This window comes from Xenopus laevis, chromosome 3L (assembly GCF_017654675.1).
Source record: "Xenopus laevis strain J_2021 chromosome 3L, Xenopus_laevis_v10.1, whole genome shotgun sequence".
Taxonomy (NCBI): domain Eukaryota; kingdom Metazoa; phylum Chordata; class Amphibia; order Anura; family Pipidae; genus Xenopus; species Xenopus laevis.
The window spans coordinates 152,841,204-152,862,838 of record NC_054375.1 but is presented as its reverse complement, the minus strand read 5'-3'; positions in this window follow the sequence as shown (position 1 = coordinate 152,862,838).

Sequence of the window (21,635 nt, the reverse complement as noted above, 5' to 3'; positions counted from 1 at the left end):
AGCAGTACACTACCAAACTCTTCACTCCAGAAAGCTGCCGACTTTAGGCATCAAGGCACAAAATTCCACCAACGGCAGGTCTACACTTGGGATCCATCCATTTTTTAAAAGAACTCATTCTGACAAATCCAAAATGGGTAAATAAGTCGTTCTACTCCAATTTTCCAAACGGCAATGCTACAGTTAGCGGTGTTTGTAATAACAAAAATGGAACAAAAAGTGTAGGGATGTTTGGATATAACATTTTATCTCCCGCATGACATTAGCTATGAAGATCAAACATCATAAAAATGTATTCCTGGGATCCACTGGACAGTTTAAAAGGCCAGTGTATGGGGGGATTGCCTACGTCTCGGACATGTTGAAGCCCCAAGATGAAACTAGCGCTTACGAATTAACACGAGGATTACTTACATCTTGTGTTACTGACTTTGTGCGGGTGGTCTTTGTTTAAGGAAGATACCATTTTGCTAAAAATTGCTGTGTAATACCTGTCCAGAGCTATAAATTAGGCTTGACTTATAGAATCCCTCCAGGTTTTATGAAGGCATCAAAAGCAAATAAAAGGAAGGAACCCGTGATGAGTCCAACAAGCTATTTCCCAAGATCCCATTGTGTTGAGAGTATAATGTGTTTCTTAGGGCCGCCATCAGGGGGGGGACATGAAGGGGGGCCCGACAGTGCTGCACTTTTGAGCCGGGCCCCCCCTTCCGAGCGCCGAAGATTTTCGGCCATTTTTGATTCCGAACAGCTGAAAATGCTGAAGTGCCGAACAGCCAAAAAGTCCCGAAGTGTCGAAAAGACCCGAAGTCACAAAAACAGCCGAAATTGAAGTCCTGAAGCGGCGAAAGGACCCAAAAGTCATGAAAGGAGGCAAAGTTGAAATCCTGAAGCCATGAGTTCAATTCTACTGAACACCAATTGGTGTTTTTTTTTTTTTTAATCCCCTGGCCACCAATGTATTATTTTAATATTCTATAGGCCCCTGCCACCAATGTTTTTTTTTTTTAAAAAAAAATTCAATTTTTTTTTAACTTGTAAGGGGGGCCCTGGCGCCAATGTTTTTTTAAAAAATATTTTTTTCGGGCCCCAATTTTTTTTTACTCGTAAGGGGGGCCCTGGCACCAATGCTTTTTAAAAAAAACTTTTATGGGGAGCCCTGGCGCCGATGGGGGGCCCTGACCATCAATAGCTTTTTATAAATTGTGTGTGTGGGGGGGGTTACTTTTTTAGCGCTGATGTGTAGTCTTTTAGCTGTGAGGGCGGGGTCTGGGCGGGGCTTGGTGCCAGGGTGGGCGGGGCCCAGGGGGCCCCCAAAATGTTGTTGTACCGGGCCCGTAATTTCTAATGGCGGCCCTGGTGACTCTTCCCTTGAATGAATTCTGGGATGTTGTCTCTCTCCTTACCATTATAGGTGGTGCACAGATTCTCTCTGATTCATAGGAACTTCCAGACGCTCTTTAGTGGGAGCCAGTGGCCCAATGGATAACTTGTCTGACTATAGATTGTTGGTTCAAATCCTGCCAGCTTGGCACATCCTTAAATTACATTTCTATCTAATTTAAATAATAATAATGGATATAATAACGGCATTGGAGGATCATTTTAGCAGATCTGTTTTTGGCTCAGGAATGACCTTCTCTCCCTAAAACAGTTTTCTCCAAGGCAAGAACATTAAAGACTTGATTAGCACCCAGTTATAGGACAGGAGAGAAAGGGGCCACATGTGTGAAGATTTGGGGTCACTTTTGTTGCCATAAATGTAAATCTTGCAAATTTCTTCAACGAGGGAGCAGCGTGAAATGTTTTCAAACCAATGTGGTTTCAATGTCAAAATCCTTGATCACATAGAGATTCCAAATAATTTGTGTCATAGAATTCTATTGTTATGCGAATGGCTAGCCGAACCCTGAGATTAAAAATCCGGGGTTTAACCGACTGAGCTATACAGACGCCCCGCGTCAAGCCTCTCTTCTGACCCTTGTCTGACTTTCTTTGTAAAAAAGGAACACTGAATCACATATGAACGGGGGTCACTGACCCCATCTACAAAACAAATGCTCTGTACGGCTACTTTGTTATTGCTATTGTGTATCACTCCTCTTTCTATTTAGTCTCTCTCCTATTCATATTCCAGTCTCTTATTCAAATCAGTGCATGGTTGCTGGGGTAATTGGGACCCTAGCAACCAGATGGCTGAAATTGAAAACTGAAGAGCAGCTGAATAAAAAGCTAAATAACTCAAAAACCACAAATAATAAAAAATGAAAACCAATTGTAAATCATCTCAGAATATCACTCTCTATATCAAACTAAAAGTTGACTCATAGATGAATAACACCTTTAAGAACCTTTAGCCATTAAATACAGTTATCAGACCCCTGCCCTGAGGGAGAAAGATGTATCTTAATATCGCCTACAGACCCCCAAACATAATAGCTGGGCAGCCAGTAGACTATTCGCTTCCCAGCTTATGTCAAGCCAAAGTAAAAAACTAAATGGATGAAAGCTCTTCTGCCGAGGTCCAACATATTTGTGGAAATGACTGGACTCATTTGAAAGCTGAAAAAAGTCAGAACAAAAAGGCAAAAATAAATACATAAATAAATAAATAAATAATAAATAATGAAGACCAATTGAAAAATTTACTAGAACTGGACATTGTATAAAGTTAACTAGAAGGTGAATAACTTTAAATTTGCTCATCTGTGACATTCCATATACGGTATTTTGCACCCATTGTTGTGCAGGGTACACATTTCCTGAATATTAGGAATATTATAATTTTTTCCCCCTAAAAACACTGGAAGCAGGTGAAGATAAAGCTCCCCCACCACCAACTGTCATGCCCCTGAGTACAGAGATGTTATCATAACAAGGAACACCACTAGGTGTCACCCTGCCTGTGTTTTCCTAAAAATGTGACACTTTTAAATTATTTCATAGCGTGATATCGATACAGCAATGAGGTTATAAATGTCACTGATTCAGTAGCTCCTGCCACAAGGTGGCGATCTTGCTCAGTGCCTGCTCTTTAGTAATTGCTGCCAGTTCATTACAGTCTTGCCATTTGGCTACTCAAAGGTTAAAGGGGTTGTTCACCTTTGAGTTAACTGTTAGTATGATGTCGAGAGTGATATTCTGAGACAATTCGCAATTAGTTTTCATGTTTTATTTTTTGTGGTTTTTAAGTTATTTAGCTTTTTATTCAGCAGTTCTCCAGTTTGCAATATCAGCCATCTGGTTGCTAGGGCCCAAATTCCCCTAGCAACCATGCGCTGATTTGAATAAGAGACTGGAATATGAATAGGAGAGGCCTGAATAGAAAGAGGAGTAATAAAAAGTAGCAATAGCAATACATTTGTAGCCTTATTGAGTATTTGTTTTTTAGGTGGGGTCAGTGACCCCCATTTAAAAGCTGGAAAGAGTAAATCATTTTAAAAAAAACTATAAAAAATAAATAATGAAGACCAAATGAAAAGTTGCTTGGAATTAAAAATTTTATAACATACTAAAAGTGAACCACCCATTTAAGTCATGTTTCAGCATTTACAACTCATATTAAATCTCCCGCTCCCTTCTGCAACCAGTCATTCCGTCTCGATGACTAAATATCCCACAGGGATGAACTTCTTGGACGTGAGCCCGATGATCTGGCGAGCACACGCCAGTCTGACCGGTTACTGACACAGCAGCAGATGGCGGGCACTGGCGCATGGAATGCGTCACATACAGCCCAGATGGAAAGCGAATAATCACTTTTATATTCCCATATCTGTATACGACAGACTCACTCACATTTACACACATTCCAAGATGATGCAGTTGGGCACTGTGGGGGGGGGGAGGGGAATAATGGGAAAGAAAAATATAAAGATGGGGGCAATACAATAGCAAGGGGTAAAAGAAGAAATTACTTGACATTTACACAGGTATGGGATCTGTTATCTGGAAACCTGGTATCCAGAAAGAACCAAATTACGGAAAGGCAGTCTCCCATAGACTCCATTTTATCCAAAAAATCCAAATTTTAAAAATGATTTCCTTTTTCTTTGTAATAATAACACAGTATTTGGCCTATTGGGTTTATTTAATGTTTACATGATTTTTACATGAAGAAAGTCTTTTCCCAGAAACTATTATCCCACTGTTACTATAGGCACCATCTCTCCCTACTATACCTGCTATCCCACAGTCACACTCCCTTCCCAGAGACTATTATCCACTGTTACTATAGGCACCATCTCTCCCTACTATACCTGCTATCCCACAGTCACACTCCCTTCCCAGAGACTATTATCCACTGTTACTATAGGCACCATCTCTCCCTACTATACCTGCTATCCCACAGACACACTCCCTTCCCAGAGACTATTATCCACTGTTACTATAGGCACCATCTCTCACTACTATACCTGCTATCCCACAGTCACACTCCCTTCCCAGAGACTATTATCCACTGTTACTATAGGCACCATCTCTCCCTACTATACCTGCTATCCCACAGTCACACTCCCTTCCCAGAGACTATTATCCACTGTTACTATAAACACATCTCTCCCTACTATACCTGCTATCCCACAGTCACACTCCCTTCCCAGAGACTATTATCCACTGTTACTATAGGCACCATCTCTCCCTACTATACCTGTTATCCCACAGTCACACTCCCTTCCCAAAGACTATTATCCACTGTTACTATAGACACCATCTCTCCCTACTATACCTGCTATCCCACAGTCACACTCCCTTCCCAGAGACTATTATCCACTGTTACTATAGACACCATCTCTCCCTACTATACCTGCTATCCCACAGTCACACTCCCTTCCCAGCGACTATTATCCACTGTTACTATAGGCACCATCTGTCCCTACTATACCTGCTATCCCACAGTCAAACTCCCTTCCCAGAGACTATTATCCACTGTTACTATAGACACCATCTCTCCCTACTATACCTGCTATCCCACAGTCACACTCCCTTCCCAGAGACTATTATCCCACTGTTACTATAGGCACCATCTCTCCCTACTATACCTGCTATCCCACAGTCAAACTCCCTTCCCAGAGACTATTATCCACTGTTACTATAGACACCATCTCTCCCTACTATACCTGCTATCCCAGAGTCACACCCCCTTCCCAGAGACTATTATCCACTGTTACTATAGGCACCATCTCTCCCTACTATACCTGCTATCCCACAGTCACACTCCCTTCCCAGAGACTATTATCCACTGTTACTATAGACACCATCTCTCCCTACTATACCTGCTATCCCACAGTCACTCTCCCTTCCCAGAGACTATTATCCACTGTTACTATAGGCACCATCTCTCCTACTATACCTGCTATCCCACAGTCACACTCCCTTCCTAGAGACTATTACCCACTGTTACTATAGGCACCATCTCTCCCTACTATACCTGCTATCCCACAGTCACACCCCCTTCCCAGAGACTATTATCCACTGTTACTATAGGCACCATCTCTCCCTACTATACCTGCTATCCCACAGTCACACTCCCTTCCCAGAGACTATTATCCACTGTTACTATAGACACCATCTCTCCCTACTATACCTGCTATCCCACAGTCACACTCCCTTCCCAGAGACTATTATCCACTGTTACTATAGGCACCATCTCTTCTACTATACCTGCTATCCCACAGTCACACTCCCTTCCCAGAGACTATTATCCACTGTTACTATAGACACCATCTCTCCCTACTATACCTGCTATCCCACAGTCACACTCCCTTCCCAGAGACTATTATCCACTGTTACTATAGGCACCATCCCTCCCTACTATACCTGCTATCCCACAGTCACACTCCCTTCCCAGAGACTATTATCCCACTGTTACTATAGACACCATCTCTCCCTACTATACCTGCTATCCCACAGTCACACTCCCTTCCCAGAGACTATTATCCACTGTTACTATAGACACATCTCTCCCTACTATACCTGATATCCCACAGTCACACTCCCTTCCCAGAGACTATTATCCACTGTTACTATAGGCACCATCTCTCCCTACTATACCTGCTATCCCACAGTCACACTCCCTTCCCAGAGACTATTATCCACTGTTACTATAGACACCATCTCTCCCTACTATACCTGCTATCCCACAGTCACAGTCCCTTCCCAGAGACTATTATCCACTGTTACTATAGGCACCATCTCTCCCTACTATACCTGCTATCCCACAGTCACACTCCCTTCCCAGAGACTATTATCCACTATTACTATAGACACCATCTCTCCCTACTATACCTGCTATCCCACAGTCACAGTCCCTTCCCAGAGACTATTATCCACTGTTACTATAGGCACCATCTCTCCCTACTATACCTGCTATCCCACAGTCACACTCCCTTCCCAGAGACTATTATCCACTGTTACTATAGACACCATCTCTCCCTACTATACCTGCTATCCCACAGTCACACTCCCTTCCCAGAGACTATTATCCACTGTTACTATAGACACATCTCTCCCTACTATACCTGCTATCCCACAGTCACACTCCCTTCCCAGAGACTATTATCCACTGTTACTATAGACACATCTCTCCCTACTATACCTGATATCCCACAGTCACACTCCCTTCCCAGAGACTATTATCCACTGTTACTATAGGCACCATCTCTCCCTACTATACCTGCTATCCCACAGTCACACTCCCTTCCCAGAGACTATTATCCACTGTTACTATAGACACCATCTCTCCCTACTATACCTGCTATCCCACAGTCACAGTCCCTTCCCAGAGACTATTATCCACTGTTACTATAGGCACCATCTCTCCCTACTATACCTGCTATCCCACAGTCACACTCCCTTCCCAGAGACTATTATCCACTGTTACTATAGACACCATCTCTCCCTACTATACCTGCTATCCCACAGTCACAGTCCCTTCCCAGAGACTATTATCCACTGTTACTATAGACACATCTCTCCCTACTATACCTGCTATCCCACAGTCACACTCCCTTCCCAGAGACTATTATCCACTGTTACTATAGACACATCTCTCCCTACTATACCTGATATCCCACAGTCACACTCCCTTCCCAGAGACTATTATCCACTGTTACTATAGACACATCTCTCCCTACTATACCTGATATCCCACAGTCACACTCCCTTCCCAGAGACTATTATCCACTGTTACTATAGACACATCTCTCCCTACTATACCTGCTATCCCACAGTCACACTCCCTTCCCAGAGACTATTATCCACTGTTACTATAGACACATCTCTCCCTACTATACCTGATATCCCACAGTCACACTCCCTTCCCAGAGACTATTATCCACTGTTACTATAGACACATCTCTCCCTACTATACCTGCTATCCCACAGTCACACTCCCTTCCCAGAGACTATTATCCACTGTTACTATAGACACCATCTCTCCCTACTATACCTGCTATCCCACAGTCACACTCCCTTCCCAGAGACTATTATCCACTGTTACTATAGACACCATCTCTCCCTACTATACCTGCTATCCCACAGTCACACTCCCTTCCCAGAGACTATTATCCACTGTTACTATAGACACCATCTCTCCCTACTATACCTGCTATCCCACAGTCACACTCCCTTCCCAGAGACTATTATCCACTGTTACTATAGACACCATCTCTCCCTACTATACCTGCTATCCCACAGTCACACTCCCTTCCCAGAGACTATTATCCACTGTTACTATAGACACCATCTCTCCCTACTATACCTGCTATCCCACACTCACACTCCCTTCTCAGAGACTATTATCCACTGTTACTATAGGCACCATCTCTCCCTACTATACCTGCTATCCCACACTCACACTCCCTTCTCAGAGACTATTATCCACTGTTACTATAGACACCATCTCTCCCTACTATACCTGCTATCCCACAGTCACACTCCCTTCCCAGAGACTATTATCCACTGTTACTATAGACACCATCTCTCCCTACTATACCTGATATCCCACAGTCACAGTCCCAGAGGTTTTTGCATCATATAATTTTGACCAATAAGTTCTGCTTGGTCTCCTGTATTCAGAGATGAGTAGTTGGAGTTTGCCTCATCAGAAAGTAGGACAGTGGGAAATAATCAGCCGTTTCTCTTGTAATGTAATTCTCAGCAGCTTTTCTTCTGTATAGGCAGGTTTCAGCCAAGATGAGTCTCTTTCATGCTCAGATGAATGGACTGGTTCTATCCCTGCGCTGGATCAGTGTTGAGGCTGCAGAACACAGAAGCTGATACCTACAGAACCCTGGTAAATGGATCTGTCCCTGGCTCACCAATAGTACCAGAGTTATTCGGCTCCAATGAACCAATCAAAGAGCTGAGAAAGTGCTGCCCCACATGTGCTGAGAGTGGAGAGTGTTGGTAAGAGCTGGCATGGTGAGTCTCAGCCCTGGCACCCAGAGTCGTAATTGGTTCCTGTACCAGAGAGACAAAGGCTGCGGGAATCTACACCTCTCATTTTTACTTTTATTGCTCCAGTCAGTGGGAGAAGCACAGGGGGAGATGTGTAGGATATTCAGACAACTGAAGTGCTGGTGAGTATTAAGTATTAAATAAGTAGCATGGACGACTGCTAAACTATAACTCCCAACATTCTTCCTTGCGCCTTAAAATCGTACCTTAAAAATTGCACATTGGGCGATTCTGAGCATTTTGTACCTTCTTTCCGTTTGAGGGAAATAAAACACAACCAAGTGCCCCATTCAGTGGAAACTGCCTTAAAGTATAGGGGCTGCCGTCCCTATTTTCATGTGGTTATCAATACAGTGATGTGGGTAATTTAGAGTTTTTTGGGCCCACCCAAGCTACAAAATCACCAGGCAACCCCATCTGCCATGGCCCTTAAAGGCTATAATGCATTGTCCATTTATATTAAATTATATTAGATAAAAAAAATCTCCCACATCACCTACCAAAAGTATAGATGTCTGATATTCTGTACATTTTCCTTGGCTGCTCTCTTTCCCATGGTAAGGCAAGGGGGTGGGGCTTGGAACTCAAGGGAATAACTGTTTTTTTCCCCCTATGCACTCATTTCTATGGAATACTGCTCAGCTTGATCCGAATCAATGCCGGGTTTTTTTCTTAATCAGTTCTCCAGTTGGTTCCCTCTCCGCTGATTAAATATAGTCCCGCCCCTGCTTAAACATGGGAAAGAGAGCAGCCCAGGAACAGAAAGTAGAGAGTGCTCAGTATTTGGATAAATAGTGGTTGGAAAATGGAATCATGATATGAATGGGCCTATGTTTTATCCTGTATTTGTTAGGGGCAAATTTACTTATGGTCGAATATCAAGGGTTAATTAACCCTCGATATTCGACTGCCGAATGGAAATCCCTCGACTTCGAATATCGAAGTCGAAGGATTTACCGCAATTCGTTCGATCGAATGAAAATCGTTCGATCGAACGAAAGATCGTTCGATCGAACGATTACATTCTTCAAATCTTTCGATTCAAAGGATTTTAATCCATCGATCGAACGATTTTTCTTCGACCAAAAAATACTTAGAAAGCCTATGGGGACCTTCCCCGTAGGCTAACATTGACTTCGGTAGGTTTTTAGGTGGCGAACTAGGGGGTCGAAGTTTTTTTTAAAGAGACAGTACTTCGACTATCGAATGGTCGGATAGTCGAACGATTTTTAGTTCAAATCGTTCGATTTGAAGTCGAAGGTCGAAGTAGCCAATTCGATGGTCGAAGTAGCCAAAAAAAACATTCGAAATTCAAAGTTTTTTTATTCTATTCCTTCACTCGAACTAAGTAAATTGGCCCCCAAGTATCATGTGGGTACATTGTGGCTGTTTAGCTACTGACCTGCAAGTCCTAGCAGCCTCCATCTTACTTTCTCCAGCCCCAGCCTTGCCCATATGGTGGGAAAATAGGAGTTAAACTCCATTTACATGGTTTTATCCATGTAAAATGGAGCCTTTGGCTTACAGTTGCAGTTGTAACCTAAGTAATATGGAATATTTCTCTTTCTCGCCCTCCCCTCTCCTTCTACGCTGCTCCCACTCCTGCTGAGCTCACTGCTCCCACTCAGGTTGCAAAAATGTTTCCCTTCTTAGAAACACAATCGTTTTTCAATTAGTGCACCCCCCTGACCAGGCACATTCTTCCTTCTTCTCTCAATGCATATTACAGGCCTGAGATGGGAGAGTAGAAATAAGGTTAAATAAATATTCTTGCTACAATTATTTTTTTTAAAGTTCAAAGTTGTCAGAGGGATACAAATATCATTTATGGTCTCACTTCTCATGCCATGTTTTATAATTCCCCAAATTTAACAGTGATTTTCTTTGTTAAAGGGATCCTGTCATCGGAAAACATGTTTTTTTTCAAAACGCATCAGTTAATAGTGCTACTCCAGCAGAATTCTGCACTGAAATCCATTTCTCAAAAGAGCAAACATATTATTTTATATTCAATTTTGAATTCTGACATGGGGCTAGACATTTTGTCAATTTCCCAGCTGCCCCTGGTCATGTGACTTGTGCCTGCACTTTAGGAGAGAAATGCTTTCTGGCAGGCTGCTGTTTTTCCTTCTCAATGTAACTGAATGTGTCTCAGTGGGACATGGGTTTTTACTATTGAGTGTTGTTCTTAGATCTACCAGGCAGCTGTTATCTTGTGTTAGGGAGCTGTTATCTGGTTACCTTCCCATTGTTCTTTTGTTTGGCTGCTGGGGGGGAAAGGGAGGGGGTGATATCACTCCAACTTGCAGTACAGTAGTAAAGAGTGATTGAAGTTTGTCAGAGCACAAGTCACATGACTTGGGGCAGCTGGGAAATTGACAATATGTCTAGCCCCATGTCAGATTTCAAAATTGAATATAAAAAAATCTGTTTGCTCTTTTGAGAAATGGATTTCAGCGCAAAATTCTGCTGGAGCAGCACTATTAACCGATTCATTTTGAAAAAAATGTTTTTTCCCATGACAGTATCCCTTTAAGTCAATGGTTAAAATAACAGGACATTATTGGTCCTTTAAAGCCTATCTACATGCCAGTCAGGCTCCATTTCTCTTAGTCTAGAATGGGACTCAAAAAGGACTTCTTTTGCAGAGTCCAGCAAGGCAGGCAGCCAATCAGCACTTGTTTCCTGTTTGGAAGCAAACATCTGATAGGTTGCAAGTAATCACTACACACAATTTAATTTCTCTTGCACCTTCATGTTGGTTCTTTTGTAATGAAAAAATTCAGGTCAAAGCAGCCAGAACGGGCCAGATCCTTTCAAACCAACAGGCACATTGTCTTGTACAGTAGCATATCTAGAGCCACTACTACTGGACCCCACAGCAAATTATTTCTCATGCCCCCAAAATGTCTAGAGGTTGACAATTTTTACCAATAATTATTAAAAATTGTATATGAATTAGGGTGTAATGGGGCCTCTATATATATATCTCTACTTCATCTGTAGTTACGCCCCACCAGCTTGAGAAATAATTTTTTTTGGAATTTTGATGAATGTTTCAGGGGTAAAAAAAAATAGGGCTGCTGTGTGTGGCCAGAGCTACAACAGTTCTACGTATTAAGATAAACAAAGAGACTTGTTTTTCTGATTGTCTTTTAGCCAACGTGTAGTTCCTTTCTCCCAGTCCCATTACCAACCCTGTCAGATCATTCCTTTCACTTTCAGACTTAGTACATTTCATCCTTGTAATTGGAATCGGCCCTAATCATTCCAGGGCTCATAATATACAGACACACCCTAAGGCTCGGAACAGCAGCCTCTTCTGCAGCCGGGTGACAGCAGTATTTTTTGAGTAATAATAGGGGAAGCAGCATCTAAAGCTGCAGTGGGAGCCGTGGTGGAGGGAGAAATATTCGTTTGCTCAGGTTATACGTCCCTGGCAAATATTAATGTCTGGAGATTGCTATGCTGAACTTAAATTTACATATAAAATAAAGATAAAAAAGGACAGGTTCCCCCAAAGAATAACAATATTATTTTAGGTAGAATGACTCTAGAATGATCAAGCTGTTTTGTGTTTTTTTAATGTCGGTGTGTTGTTTTAGGGGGCACACAGAGCGCTTCTTTTTCTGAAGTCGCCCGAAGTTGCCTCACAAGGAAACCTCGGGCGCCTACAGAAAATGAAGCGCTCCGAATGCCATCCCGCCAACAATTTAGATTCTATCCGTCGGGAGGGCTTTTCTGGGAGATTAGTTGCCCGAAGAATAGGCGATTAGTCGCCGGGTGAATAAATCTCCCCGAATCTTTCTGTGTGTCTCTGCCCTTAAAGAGATACAGACACCAGAAATTACAACTTTTTTTTTAACATCTATTATAACATTGTATTTGCATGAGCTTTAGAATGACCCCATCAAAGTACTTGACCCATGCTTTCCTTTACCTACTTAATCCCAATTTTCTTCTCTGAGGGGGCTGCCATATTTGTGCAGCAGTAGTCCGTTAGCATTAGAAACTCTAGCTCAGGGGTCCCGAACCACCAGGCCTCACCGGGCCGCAGGCTGTGCCGAATTGGGCCGCCTCTAGTCCCAGCTGCAGTCTATAACAGCTGCAAAAACAATGAAAAAGTCCCTAATTACCCGAAATCCCAGATCCCTGACACGCCATTACCATAACAATAGCAACAGCTGTGAGTAGCCCAGGCGCTTTGTACTGATCTTGATAAGGACCAAAATACTGCTTGGACAGATTTTTTGGTAAACCTGAAATGCACATTCATCCCCCCCACAGTCCTGGATAAAATTATCTTGCTTGAAACTGGTACGTGGTGCAAAAAAGCTGATCGAGCTGACCAGTTGAGAAGGGACAGTCTGGTTTAAGAACTTCAATTAATGGAAGACTAGAGTATAGTATGTAGAGAAAAGAGACTAGGAGAATAGAAAAGTGAGGATAATAGTTTGGAAAGTGGGCCCCTGGCTTCCCAGCCCAACACTGCTTCCATATAAATTTACAACAACCACAAACTTCTCTCTTTAAAGTCAAATAATATAAAAGACAGTTTTCACTGACCCAGCCAAGCAGGAGAACATTATGTGTGTGTTCTGAGACACACCTATGGACAGCTGTAATTTATGTGTTATTAAATAATGCTACTTGGGATTATATTGTAGCACAAAGTACACATCCCAAAGGTTTGTTTGCACTTGTACTGTGCCCAAAATATACATCTGTGCAAACCTCTGATTACACAGTAAAAGTCTGACAGCAGCCAAGCGTTAATTGCGCCCTATGAGAAAAAATGGAAGTACTTACCCAGTGCGGTTTTGTATAGGGTGTTTATACGTCTGGTAATAAATTTGCCTTCAGCTCCAGAAGTGTGCAGGACTCCAGCAACTCCTGCCCACTGGTGGGCACTTTGGCTCAGTTCCAATCGTTGCCACACAGACTATACATCACTGGGGGCAGAAATGGAGTGGTGCATAAAGCATTTTGGAGTTAACCAAAAAGTGGCATTGAAGGAGCCCTGGAGTATCTTGAAAACTGAGTTCTAACTGCAAGAGAACCTGGAGGTCATATTGGGCAGGCAGGAGGAGTAAGTTAATGGTCATACACTTAAATACCTGTTGCCAACGCAGTATTTGTCCAATGGGATTGTCTGAGATGCTTGATAGATATTGGGCTGATTGTTCAGATATTGGCTGAGAAGGTCATTGGGAAGGCCTCCAGGATGTGCTGTCAGTCTTCTAGGTAGCTTCTGTTGGCCTTTGAATGGCCTATTGCAGTGATCCCCAACCAGTAGCTCGTGAGTAACATGTTGCTCTCCAACCCCTTGGATGTTGCTCCCAGTGGCCTCAAAGCAGGTGCTTAATTTTGAATTCCAGGCTTGGAGGCAAGTTTTGGTTGTATAAAAACCAGGTGCACTGCCAAACAGAGCCTCAATGTAGATTTACAATCCACATAGGGGCTACCAAATGGTCAATCACAGCCCTTATTTTGCAGCCCAAGAACATTTTTCTTGCATGTGTTGCTCCCCAACTCCTTTTACTTCTGAATGTTGCTCATGGGTTCAAAAGGTTGGGGATCCCTGTTGCATTGTGGGTCAAGAAAGAACTGAAGCTGATTTGGCAGCAGTGTGATAAATAGGCCTCATTTTCTATGCATCGATATGATGAGATGTTAATGAGGCCGAAGAACATATGTTTATTAGAGCTCTTTCTGATTCAATCCAGACAGGAAGGCTCCAGCTCTGCTACCTAAACTGATGCAGATGTGGCCCCAACCTTGACATGAAAATAACTATATATTTACCAAGGTCATTATTTGGCCTAGAGACCCCCTGTAATGATGGATAAACCCTTTCTCAGCTACTCTGAGACCAGTCCTGGGGACTCATGTAATGGTATTAAATGCAGAAGTGCGGTTACATGGAACAACCCATTGAATACTTGTTTCTATTGTCAAGCATGACTAATTAAAGCTGATTGTTTATTGGTTGTTATGGGATACATCACTAATAAAAAAATGTTTTCTATAATTCACAATAGCAAGTAAGGTTATATAGAATGTCCCTCATATCTAGGTGGGTTTTACCTCACAGATACACTTATACCATGTGACACACACACAGAATTATGGGTAAGTGGGAGGGGCCTGTAACAAGTAGTTTATATGAGATGTTCCTCATATCTAGGTGGGTCTCACCTCACAGATACACTTATACCATGTGACACACACACACACAGAATGATGGGTAAGTGGGAGGGGCCTGTAACAAGTAGTTTATATGAGATGTTCCTCATATCTAGGTGGGTCTCACCTCACAGATACACTTATACCATGTGACACACACACAGAATGATGGGTAAGTGGGAGGGGCCTGTAACAAGTATTTATATGAGATGTTCCTCATATCTAGGTGGGTTTCACCTCACAGATACACTTATACCATGTGACACACACACAGAATGATGGGTAAGTGGGAGGGGCCTGTAACAAGTAGTTTATATGAGATGTTCCTCATATCTAGGTGGGTCTCACCTCACAGATACACTTATACCATGTGACACACACACACACAGAATGATGGGTAAGTGGGAGGGGCCTGTAACAAGTAGTTTATATGAGATGTTCCTCATATCTAGGTGGGTCTCACCTCACAGATACACTTATACCATGTGACACACACACAGAATGATGGGTAAGTGGGAGGGGCCTGTAACAAGTATTTATATGAGATGTTCCTCATATCTAGGTGGGTTTCACCTCACAGATACACTTATACCATGTGACACACACACAGAATGATGGGTAAGTGGGAGGGGCCTGTAACAAGTAGTTTATATGAGATGTTCCTCATATCTAGGTGGGTTTCACCTCACAGATACACTTATACCATGTGACACACACACACACAGAATGATGGGTAAGTGGGAGGGGCCTGTAACAAGTAGTTTATATGAGATGTTCCTCATATCTAGGTGGGTTTTACCTTACAGATACACTTATACCATGTGACACACACACAGAATGATGGGTAAGTGGGAGGGGCCTGTAACAAGTAGTTTATATGAGATGTTCCTCATATCTAGTGGGTCTCACCTCACAGATACACTTATACCATGTGACACACACACACAGAATGATGGGTAAGTGGGAGGGGCCTGTAACAAGTAGTTTATATGAGATGTTCCTCATATCTAGGTGGGTCTCACCTCACAGATACACTTATACCATGTGACACACACACAGAATGATGGGTAAGTAAGAATGATACTGTAACAAGTAGTTTATATGAGATGTTCCTCATATGTAGGTGGGTTTTACCAGATTAGTTATGTAATAGGCTTAATTACATGGAGAATGACATCTTCAGGGAGGACAGGTTTCCAGCCAGAAAGTAAACTGATACAGGTTGTGTACAAAGCAGATACTAATGACACTTTATTGGTAGCAGATAATAGTAGTGGCCCAGCACTAAAGGGCTTTTCTAGACTTATGTATCGGTTACAAGCCATTAAGGACAGGAATCACGTTCCTCGGATGCTTGGAGCTAGTATTTTCCCATGGATTAACCACTCAGCATGGAAATCAAGGTTCACCCTGAAAGATTTTTTGAATAGTTGAGGTTATTTAAATATATAATGTGTGGGCAGGGCTTATTCATACAGAACCAGAACCTATAACTATCTGGGTGCTCATTTTTGACCAAGCTAAAGGATACTAAATTCACTATTCTAACCAGGGTGGAATTACCACGGAGGTGATGTGCACTGGGGCCACGGAGTTATAAATATGAACACAGTCACTGCTTTTCAGTTTACTTTTTGTGAAATAGGGGCGCAAAATGACATCTACTTAGGCCTGGATTTAAATGATGGCTGGGGCCTGACAGAGTATTGGCAGGACACAGGTACTTATCAGCAGTGTAACTATAGAGGAAGCAGACTATGTGATTGCTGGGGGGTCCGTGAGGTATTGGGGGATTCATTGGGTCACTAAATGCTAAGCAGTTTCAATGTTTATAAAAAATATTTTCTCCACCGTGGGATATGGCATTCTGCCCTGTCTCTGGACAAGTCACTCTGCCGAACATTCCCATGCCCCAATATATCTGTAAAACCATAAATTATATTGGATTATCTGGTAAAAAGTAAAGGCTAGTTTTAGATTTTCTATGGGATGCGGGGAATAGTAGTAGAAACACATCAGGATGTCTAGGAGGGAGGGACACCGCCTTCCATTCCGGTAGTGTTGGAGAATCCATGTCACATATGTCAGCAAACCCCATGTCATTAGAGAGATAGCCATCCAGTCCTGGATTTTTTAAAGGCTAATCCTTCTTCATTTCCGAATGGGAGGATGATATACATTTTAAAGTGGATGGTTATCTCCCTAATGACTCGGGGTTAGTTGGCATCTCTGATACTGATCAGCTACTTAGCTACACAGGGTGTGGATTGAACCTGTGCCTGGTTTGTTACATTGGGGGTGTATTAGGCAAAATCCCTACAGGTTGTACTGAGTCATATGAAGCTGATCCTGCTGCTTGTATTCAGGGTTGAACTAAGACCCCACACAGTCCATCCACGTCGTCTGTACGAAACAGTGACACTCAAGGGTGGGCAAAGCAGCCCATACTGTCACTGCTCCGAATTTTTATTTAAGGAAAATGTTAAAGGAAAACTATACCCCCAAAACAATGTAGGTCTCTAAAAAGGGTATCGCATAAAACAGCTCATATGTAAAACCCTGCTTCATGTAAATAAACCATTTTCATATTAATATACTTTTCTAGTAGTATGTGGGATCATAAATAGAAAATTGACATTTTAAAAAACAAGGGCTGCCCCCTGGGATCGTACGATTCACGGTGCACACAAAGATACCAACAAACCATACTTGTTAGGTCACATGAGCCAATTAACAGAGTTTTGTCTTTTGCTTCAACACTTCCTCCTGTTACAGTTAGAGCTGCAGTATTTCTGGTCAGGTGATCTCTTCCTGTTACAGTTAGAGCTGCAGTATTTCTGGTCAGGTGATCTCTTCCTGTTACAGTTAGAGCTGCAGTATTTCTGGTCAGCTGATCTCTTCCTGTTACAGGTAGAGCTGCAGTATTTCTGGTTAGGTAATCTCTTCCTGTTACAGTTAGAGCTGCAGTATTTCTGGTCAGGTGATCTCTTCCTGTTACAGTTAGAGCTGCAGTATTTCTGGTCAGGTGATCTCTTCCTGTTACAGTTAGAGCTGCAGTATTTCTGGTCAAGTGATCTCTGAGGCAGCACACAGACCATCACAAAATGGTGGCTCAAGGCAAGAGTAAAAGGGCAATATTTACTTAAATATATAGACCAGTTTGGTAAGATTCTTCAATATGCCACTTAATTTGATACAAACTATCTGTTGCTTAAGTGTTCATTTGGGGGGTATAGTTTTCCTTTAAGGCTCATGCACACAGAATGGTGACAGTTGGAGCTCAGCACAAAAACATCCAGTTCTCCGGTAGGATTTGTAGGGGCCGTTAAATATCACATCATCCTATGATAAATATGCACCCATACCTGCCAACATTTGAAACATTTTTTGGACACACTCCCTAATTACCGTTTAGCAAAAGTTGGCAGGTTGTGAAAGTTTAAACATATTTCTAGGAGTTTTAGTGCCATGTTTTATGTCTTATATCAGTTTTGCTAATGAAAGGGAATTGCCCTTTAGGCTGCTATTCTCAGTTCTCCCAAGAGACATGCTTATATTAAATAGTTACAATTGTATCTTTGCTTATCTTAAATGGTTACAAAAGTATCCAAGTGCAGGTGCTGAGTGGTCTTGGCTCTCTGCCATAAAGCCTCTTATTTTAATTAAGTTTCAGAAACATTGTATCTTTTTCTGGCTTCAGTGCAGGAGATCAAAAGAAACTCATGACATTTCAGTAAGAAATCGGGGACTGTGGGCTGAGCTGTCAAAATTGGGACCGTTCCACAGAAAACAGAACAGTTGGGAGGTATGTGTACCATAGTGAACTATTAACACAGTAGCAGAGGCTGAAATGAGACACGTGTCCATCAAGTGTAACTATTTGCCCAACTGAAGTCTGCCTAACAGGGTCACACTGGGCTTGTGGGAAACCATGGAAAAACTCGGTGGACCCAGGAGCCCCCACCCACACAGGCCTGTTCCACTCGTAGTATAGGGCTGCCACCTTTTTGCTCAGTGGAGACAGGGCAGGGGGCAGAGCTGTGATGTGGTGGGGCGGGTCTTGACATTGGGGGTGGAGCTATGATATGATGTGAATCTTGTGACTGGGATTGGGGGGCCCAGGGCGGCAGCCCAAGTGGGCCTTGGACACCCCAATCTGACACTACTGTCTAAAGCAGGCCATACGGAGACAGCTTTAAAGGAAAACTTTACCCCCAAAATGAATATTTAAGCAACAGATAGTTTACATCATATTAAGTGACATATTAAAGAATCTTATCAAACTGGAATATATATTTATGTAAATATTGCCCTTTTGCATCTTTTCCCTTGAACTACCATTTAGTGATGGTCTGTGTGCTGCCTCAGAGATCATCTGACCTGAAATTCTGCAGCTCTAGTGTGGAAGCAAAAGACAGACCCTGCCTTTTAATTGGCTCATGCGACCTAACATGTGTGGTTTGTGTGTGTGCACCATGAATCGTACGATCCCAGAGGGCGGCTCTTATTTTTTTAAAATGGCAGTTTTCTATTTATGATTACCCAATGGCACTTACTACTAGAAAAGTATATTATTATGAAAATAGTTTATTTACTTGAAGCAGGGTTTTACATATGAGCTGTTTCATGCGATACCCTTTTTAGAGACCTACATTGTTTTGAGGGTATAGTTTTCCTTTAAGCTTCTTATTTGGCTCTTTTACACAGAGTAGGCAGCTTCTCTGTCTGTGTATGGACCCTTCTGGCTGCATCCCCCAAAGATATCTAAATGAAAATAGGCCAGATATCTATGGGACAAGTTTAAAAATCCCACTGTGTGAGAACCCCAGTGGTGCTTTGACGTGGTGCTTTCCTGCATAGGCCTTTGCTGTGATTTGATTGTTGGCTCAGCGGCCAAAGGATTGGATTAGGGAATTTACCATGTACGTATGTGTATGAACAACTGAATTGCTAGATGATAAAGAGGAAGGTGTATTTGGTGACACATTAGAAGCAGGACCAGCAAACAGTAGAAACTCTGCATTTGCTTTGATTTTTTAGCTGATTGAACACTATTTTATGTACCTGGCTTTTAGTGCATATGGATGTAATTCCTCTGCTGAATCCAGCATTGCGTTAAAAAAATGTTTTCCCTAATAAAGACTGGCGTTAAAGGGGTGGTTCACCTTTAAGGTAACTTTAAGTATGTTATAGAATGGCCAGATCTAAGCAACTTTTCAACTGGGTTTTAATTATTTATTTTTTATAGTTATTTGCTTTTTTTCTTCTGACTCTCTGCAGCTTTCAATTGGGCATCACTGACCTCTTCTAAAAACAAATGCTCTGTAAGGCTACAAAAGTATTGTTTCATGTTTCATTCATATCTAGGGTTGCCACCTTTTAAAATGATCTTTACCGGCAGATGGAGGGGGCGGGTTAAAAGGGTGGGGCCATGATGATAAAGGGGGTGGGGCCGTGATGCTCTATTGGCTGGCCGGGTCGTGACTTCAAAGGGGGCGGAGCCAAGTGCGCGCATTTGGCAAGAAGCCCAGCAAAAAAAGGTAAGTTTGAGCAGGCTGGGGGCAGGCCACAGGCTTTTTTTTAGGTGTATTAAAAATTTACCGGCAGCTACATTGCCTGTAAATTTGTAATACCGGCCCTGGCCTTGGCTGGTGTTTTACCGGCTAGGCCGGTAAAATACCGGCCGGGTGGCAACACTATTCATATCCCAGTCTCTTATTCAAATCAGTGCATGGTTGCTAGGGTAATTTGGACCCAAGCTACCAAATTGCTTAAAATGCAAATTGAAGATCTGCTGAATTAAAAGCTAAATAACACAAAAACCTTAAATAATAAAAAATGTAAACCAATTGCAAATTATCTCAGAAGTTGACTCTCTACATCATACTTAAAGTTATCTCAAAGGCGAACAACCCCTTTAAATAAAGGTGAAATCCCCTTGCCTGATTGCCATGCCTGGTAGCTGGTAAGTTTGCCCAGATGGCCAGCTGAGAAATAAAGCTTTTTAATCTGATCTCTGGCAAAGGCTCTTAATGCAGAGCAGATGGTTTGATGCTGATCTGGGTTAATATTTCTAGAAAGACTTGGTGGGGGTAATTGAGACCGAGACTATTTTCAGGAGCAATGTTTGTTGAAAGGAAAATTCATAATCTGCTGTTGGTCTTTTACTGTACTTGGCTTTTTTGTTGTTATACCTCCACTTTCCCTAGCAACAAGGCAGTGGTAAGAATGACAGCAGGATGAATAGGAGAAATTGCATATTTATAAAGCACCAACATATTCTGCTGCTCTGTACAATAGATGGGCATATACACTGAACATACAGATATCACACAAATATTGATCAATAAAGGAGGGCCCTGTCTAACAGAGCTTACGATCTAACAAAAGAAATGTAAGTAAATTGGGGTAGTTGTATTTAGAACTGAGAAAAAGTTACACATCAGTATGGTCTGAAACAGTTGCACAAGATTCTGGTCTTGCAGGAAAAGTGTTAAGGAAGGTTGTTGGCCTGGTGATGAAAGGGTTAAGGGTGTCCAGGTAGGAGGGGTTAAAGGACAATTCGGTCTTGGCAATTATGAGGTTAAAGGACAGTGTTGTTTTAGCTGAGAGATGAGATGCTACTAGTCAAATACATCTTGGCTGGAGAGGAGGAAAGCTTCAATGAGATCCGAAGACATAAGAGATTAAAGGAGAAGGAAAGCTCCAAGACAGTTTATTGCCAACAGATTAGCCACAATAGTGCAAGCTAGAACGCTATATTTATTCTGCAGAATGCTTTACCATACTTGAGTAATCAGCTCTAGACACTGTCTCTGTTTGTTTAGGATAGAAGCTGCCATATTAGCTTGGTGTGACATCACTTCCTGCCTGAGTCTCTCCCTGCTCACTTACAGCTCTGAGCTCAGATTACAGCAGGGATGGGAGGAGGGAGGGGAGAGGAGCAAACTGAGCATGCTCAAGCCCAAGCCCTGGAGGTTTAAGCTGAAAAC